This window comes from Chiroxiphia lanceolata, chromosome 1 (assembly GCF_009829145.1).
Source record: "Chiroxiphia lanceolata isolate bChiLan1 chromosome 1, bChiLan1.pri, whole genome shotgun sequence".
Taxonomy (NCBI): Eukaryota; Metazoa; Chordata; class Aves; order Passeriformes; family Pipridae; genus Chiroxiphia; species Chiroxiphia lanceolata.
Genome location: NC_045637.1, coordinates 86,084,561 through 86,091,880, shown reverse-complemented (window position 1 = coordinate 86,091,880; position 7,320 = coordinate 86,084,561).

Sequence of the window (7,320 nt, the reverse complement as noted above, 5' to 3'; positions counted from 1 at the left end):
AAGTCACACAGCACATGCTGCACCCAGAAGGGAAAAAAAGAAGGAAAACCTTTGAAACAGCAAAGATTCTTACATTCAAATTACTCCTTTCCAAGTCTGTAATTTCTCAGCTAGGTCAAAACAGAAAATGAGTGATTACTGTTACAACTGGCATACACTCTGCACTTTGGCTGCATTTAAGATACACAACATTTTCCAGAGAATCATGTTGGATAATTTGTCTTGTGTATTTTAAGCCTTTTTCACATGTCCTGAAAGACATGAGCAATAAAATACCTTAAGGAGTGCAGTGGCTGAAGAGGGGAGGAGGCATGGGCCCAGTGTCAGGGCACCCGGGTTCTTTCCCGACTGTGTTCCCATCTATCATATGACTCCAGATGGGTTGCTGACACCAATACTCCCCAACTTGGCTGACTGAAGTTCAAAATCTCTTTGGCAAGAGTAATTTCCAATGCCAATAGTACTGTTTATCTTCACACAGAAGAAAAAGTAACTGCATCTAGACACCTAAGTCCAGACTGACAGGCAGAAATAAGCACCGTGATTTGCAGAACTAAGCTCCCATGAGGTCAATGCATGGTGCTGTACCTGTTTGCATATCTGTATTGCCTAACTTGCATGGTTTTAGAGGGTCAGTGTAAGGAGAGAGAATCCTTGAAGGAGTTTCACAGCATGAAATGCAGTTTGGTTCTTGGAGGACCCCCTATTCCCAAGTGCCCTAAACATCCAGGTTGCTCGCTGTAATGGGCTCTCACTTCTCCTTGCCTAGGCTGCTTTCTTATGGAAAACAGATCACGGGAAGGAAGCATTGAGGATTAAGGGGGGCTCTCACCTTGTATTCAGTATGGTTGATCACACACATACAGGAAACTGGATGGCACTACTGACTTGCCCAGAGCAGACACAAACTTGGCTTCCCCAAGTCTCTTCCTATCTCTTCCTGCTGCCCCCATATACACAACTGGGCTTAACCTACTCAGTATTTGCTTACTCCAGATTATGTGGTATATTCTAGAAATTTCTTTGAGCAACATTTCCTCTGACTTTTTCTACTATATTTTAAAAAAACCCAAAATTCTTTTAAAGAACTCCTAGTTTAACTTGTGTGACTATACTTAGAGAAGCAATCATGTAAAAATATTACAGCATTCAGACTTCTTATAAGAGCATTTTTATGCACTTTTTAAACTTGAAACATATGCTCTGGCCTTATTAAGTTCAACATCCTTCCACTTTGTCATAAATTAATTACTATTCTTAGAGCATTTCTCTTTAAATTCAGTTCCACAAGTATATCATTCCTTGGCTCAAATTTATTTACTGCTATTTACATGGAAAAGGAAAGAAAATTCTAAGATTGTTTTGTGAAACAGAATTGCTAAATTGCGGTTCTAGTCAAAAGAATGAATGTAAAAGTAGAATTCTGGGTTTCACCGCCATTGTTCCCCCCAGGATCTCTGATCCACTTACCAGCAGACATGTTTTTACCTATTGCTAATATGGAAAATTCAGGCCAGAGTTGAAAATCAGTGTCCCTGTCCAGGAAGTCATGAATCTTTATGGTCAGAAAGGACTTTCTGATACAGGTGGCTGAGGGACTAATGAAGGGAGATGCTCTGTTGGACCTGTCACTGAAAAACAAGGAAGATTAGGTCATGAATGTGAAATCTGGGTGCAGCTTTGGCTGCAGTGACCACAAGATCATGGAGTTGAAGATCCTGAAAGAAGGGAACAAGCTAAAAAGCAGTATCACAACTTTGGACTTCAGAAAAGCATATTCAGGGACCTGTTTGGAAGAACACCACAGGGGATGTTCCTTAAGAGAGGAGGAGTCCAGGAGAGCTGGTGATTTTTAAGGAACACCTTCTCCAAATTCAAGAATGATTCACCCCAACAAGTCACAGATCATGCAAAAGCAGCAGGAGACCTGTACAGATGAACAAGAAAATCCTCACTAAACACCAGTAGAAAAAAGTAACTGTAAAAGAGGTGAATGAGATGGCAGGTAATCCAACTAAGGAAGAATACAGAGACAGAACACAGTTCTAGTGTGCAGAAGTGGGTTTAGGAAAGACAAAGCCCACCTGGATTTAAATCTGGTGAGGGACATGAAGGGTAACAGAGCTTCTACAAGTATATGAACAGCAAAAGAAAGATGTTGGGAAATGTGGGCGTGCTGTTGAGCAGGCAGTGGGATGTGGTGATAAAAGACATGGAAAAGGCCAAGGCATGGAGTGCCTTCTTTGCCTCAGCCTCCTTTACCAGTATGGCTGGCCTTCAGCAATGCAAGAACCCCAAGACTCATGGGAAAGTCTGGAGTAAGGAAAACTTACCCCCAGCAGAGGAGAATCTAGTTAGGCAATATTTAAGCATATTGGATCCACACAAGTCTATTGGCTCTGATGGGATTCACCCATAAGTGCCAAGGGATCTGGCAGATATCATTGTGAGGCCACTCAATAACCTTTGAAAGGTCATGGCAACTGGGGAAGTCTTCAGGACTGGAAAAAACTAAGTGCCACTGCCTTCAAGAGGGGCAATAAGGATGATTTGGGGGACCACTGGATAGTCAGCCTCACCTTGATCCCTGTGAATGTGACAAAGTAAAATATCCTGAAATCATTTCCTAATACACTAAAAACGAGCAGGTTATTGAGAGTATTCATTGTGGATTTATGAAGGGGAAATCATGCCTGACTGACCTGTTGGCCTTCTACAACAAAGTGACTAGACTGACGGATGAGGGGAGAATGGTGGATTTTTTTTATAGTGACTTCAGCAAGGCTTTTGGCTCTGTTGCCTGTAACATCCCCATTGACAAACTAATGAAGTATGGGCTAGGTAAGTAGATGAAGAGGTGGAGTGAAAACTTGCTGAACTGACAGGCTCAAAGTTTTGTAATTGGCAGCACAAAGTCCACCTGGAGTCTAGTGACTAGTGGTGTGCCCCAGAGGTAAATACTCGTTCCGATACTGTTAAACATCTTCATTAATAACCTTGAAGATAGGAGACAGAGTGCAACCTCAGCAAATCTGCAGATGATATCAGTGGTAGGTGTGATGACTTTCACAGGGACCTCAGCAGGCTGGCTAAATAGCCCAACATGAGCACCATGATGTTCAATAAAGGTAAATGCAAAGTCCTGCCTGTGGAGAAGAATAACCCCATGCACCAGTACAGGCTGGAGGCTGGTCAGCTGGATATCAGCTTTGCAGAAAAGGATCCAGGGGGTCCTGGTGGTCCCATAGTTGCCCATGACCCAGTCATGAACCCAGAAGGCAAAGAAGGTCAGCAGCATACTGGGTTGCACTAGGAAAAGTGTTACTAGCAGGTCAAGGGATATGATCCTTCTCCTCTATTCAGCACTGGTGAAACGTGTGGAGTGCTGAGTCTGAATCTGGGTTCCCCAATACCAGAGATATATGGACATAATGGCCATGAAGACAGTGAAGGGACTGGACTCTCTTTCATATGAGGAGAAGCTGAGCGAGCTGTGACTGTACATTCTAGAGTAAAAAAAGCTCAGAGGAATCTCATCTGTGTTAATACCTGAAAGGAGGGAAGATGGAACCAGATCCTTCTCAGTGTTGCCCAGTGACAGAACAAGAGAAAATGGGCACAAACTGAAATACAAGAAATTCCATTTAAACACAAGAACGAAACTTTTTTTTTTTTATAGTGACAGAGGTCAGACGCTGGCACAGGCTGTACAGAGAGGTAGCAGAGTTTGGAGATACTCAAAACCCAACAGGACACATCCCTGAGAAATTTGCTGTAGCTGACACTGCTTTGAACTAGACTAGACCTCCAGAGCTGCATTCCCACTTCAGCTGTTCTGTGATCTTGTGACCCCTGTGATCATTTTGTCTAATCTCTTGCCATCCACAAGAGATGAACAAGAGTTTCATTCTTGGCTTCCTCACCCACACAAGTCAGACATGCTAACTGAACAGAGCATCACTTTTAGGCAGGCATCTGTAACGTGTTGTAAGATTTTAACTGATTGCAAATCCACTATGCCCTTCACGAAGTTATATTACCTTTGCTATAAAGAAAACATCCTTCACCTTATCTAATCATCATCTTCTACCATTAATATTTAACAGCTAATAACTGAATATTTCCATCAACCAAATAAGACCCTCATTTCTGCTTGTGCAAAAATACTGCATTCACTGAGTTCAGTCCCAGTACAGCTAACTTAAACTTACCAGACACTTCTGAGAGTGAAACATGACCAAGAATTGGGGCTAACTAGCTCTTTCTGACTGGGACAAGTTGAGAGGAAGACAACGGACTGCCAGTCTGAAGAGAGAAGTGGATCAGCTGCATGAAAATATAATATTGTTAAGACGCTTTTCAAAGTAAAATTATCCCCTCTTTAGTAAAATTACTACCCAGACATTAGCAAAAGGTTTCCTGTTTGAGATGCACCTCAAAAGTGGCTGACTGAAACTCCTCCCTCCTAGTTTCCTCTGAAAACCCTTCCTCTGTCTCATTAATGCCACCAAAAATTTCCTCCACTCAGCTATTGCAGACCTAGAGCCTCTTGCAGAGACTGAAATGCCAGTTAGACCCTGTGCTTTTATGATGTCCTTGAAGAGTAGAAAATAACTGTATAGATTGTGTAATACACAAGCCATTTTACCTGCCTATATGTAGTTTCCTACTCATCAGAAAGGAGGGTACCTCTGTTAATTTGGAAGATGATGTTTCAATCTATTTTTGTGAAACAAAGGCGCATGTAACCCACTATTGAAATCATTACAATAGCAGTCACATTTTCACTTCTACTAGTTCACTTTAAAACCAAGACTTTGTATTTCTAGCACTCTGCCACCCTGGTTTGGCTGCTCTCTAATCCCTACCGCAATACTTATTTTAGCTAATCGTCATCGTTTTTCTTTGAATAAACCCACACTAACCAAAGTGGTGAGGGTACGAAGCACATTACTTCTTTTGTAGCCCAATATCTCCATCTTATGGTCATAGCATGTATAAGTACTGAGCTTCTCAGTATTCATTTTATGATGACTTGTAGTGGAGACTGCGTAGCAGGTAAAACACAGTTTAGCATTTTATCTGAAATAGGTGGGATTTTTTTTTTTCCCAAAGCTTTTAGGACTTTGAACAGGAGACTACTGCTGAATCTTTTTCTTAGGAAAGGGGTAGTATAAATTGATACAATCCCAGCCTATGCTTTCCTACATCGGTGTTGCACCTCATAAGACAGAAGCTATATGGACAATACCAATTCATCTATGTGCCAGAAAACCATGAATTGTCACCACCGTGGTTTTATTGCACAGAATTCCCAAGGGAAAATTAAATAATGCAATATTTGCAGTATACTTTCATTAATGTTTGGAATCAAGGTCATAGGGGACCAGCCAAAAATCAGAAACAGATATATTGCTAAACTCTGTTTAGTGAATGGTTTACTGCTGTCCCAGGTTGGCTGCTCATAATCTGCGCAGCCTAGAAAGACCCAACTGAGCAGATAAGAGCAGAGACCTGGAGGCAAGGAGCTTAGCAGGAAACAGCTGCTGGTAGACAGACGTGATAGACAACAGCACTGATTGCTCTCAGAAATGTACTCCAGATGGTGATATGGCACTCTGTGCTTCACTGAGAGCAACTTTGTTTGTATGGGGCTAGAATATCAGCTCCTGACTCCACTGAAAAGAAGCGTATGAATATGCTGAGGCCTTAAGATCAGATGGGAGTAATGAAATCAGTTTAGCATACTAGCCAGGTTGTGACCTGGGAGATATGCACTGTACGTCAAGCATACTGCTATTAATGGTGTGATTGATAGCACACCTCTTCTGTTATGTGGTATCTCTCTTCTGGGTCTGAATGGCAGCACCATTTGATTTTCTGCAGAGGAGGAAGAAAACCCCAGTGATATTGAGCCTAGCTAGCCTCAAAACATCAACAGTTTTATTTGCTTATCTAGGCCAGTCTTGGCACAGAGCAGATCAGAGCTGACTCAAAGGTTTCCTCTAATCAGAGAACCAGGCAAGCAGCAAACACTCTTCAGCTTACCTCATCCACTTTGGACTGCTGTCTCTTCACATAATTCTGAACAGCAAAACCTGCTAACCACACAGCATCTTTTCCCAAGAACAAACATTTCCTCACACACTAGCAAGATTAAGACAAAAGTCTGTATTTATCAATAACATCTGGCAAAATCTGCAACAAGAGGACATTTTGGGGTGGGAAAACAAAAAATTTTGAGAGATGAGTTAGGCACTTTTTGTCAGTCTTAATGCAGCCTAATGATAATGGCAAGTAAACAGTAGCCCATCCAGCTTGTCTACCTACTGCAGCTCTTCTGTTTGGTCAAATGAGAGTCTGTCACCAAGTATATTGCCAGTACTGCTTCTAAAAATTTAGACTTTAGGATAAATTTAAAATTTAGGATAGATGTGATGTTTCCATACTACTCAGCTGGTGTGTTTTGAAAGAAGGTCTAAATTTTTTCCAAGCTTAAGTTTAATCCAAGCACTGTTGCAAAAGGAGTACTGAGGGAAATTGCATCATAAGGAAGCACAGTGACTGTATAGGCCCAGGAATAGGAAAGACTCTGTAAGTGGGATGTAAGATGTGCTTGTTTATTTAAAATAGCACCTGACTACTGAAAATCTGCACAGTATGAATCATATTGAATTGAAACATGCCCAATCCCACGTAAACAGGAGAGACTCCAAAATGACTGGGCTCCATGGTGCATACCACAGACTGAGGGACTACATTCAAAAGATGCAAGAGGCATATACCTGTTATCAGCAATGCAGTTTTTCCTCTAAAATCAGACATCACTACCTAGGCTATATAAACAGAATGATGGCAAAGTGAAGGAATGGGAAACCATTACTTCATACTTTGCTTTATCCTGTATTTTTCAAGCAAAATCGAATCTCAGCAGTCTTTATTTAGTCCAATAATTACAAAAAACCCCAGCTTTGGACCTGTTGGTTAGAGCAAACTCATGCCAGGTGCCAGAATCTGCAGCTTTCCCAGCTCTCTGCACAGCAACTTATGTCCCCACTGCTCTGAATGCCGGTGCAGGACGATGCAGCTAGGGCAGCATGACTGCCCAGATGGGACCTTCTCACCCAAATCTCTATTCATCATGTACTTGTGACCGACAAACAATTTAAATTCTCTATAAATTATTTCTGGTAATGGGACCTAGAGTGGTTGACACCGTGTCTAAATTTGCACTTGAAAACAGTCAGAAGTAGAGCTGAACCACTGCAAGACTCACTGTTGAAAGAAAACAAAACAAGAGACACAAAACGGGAAACGCAA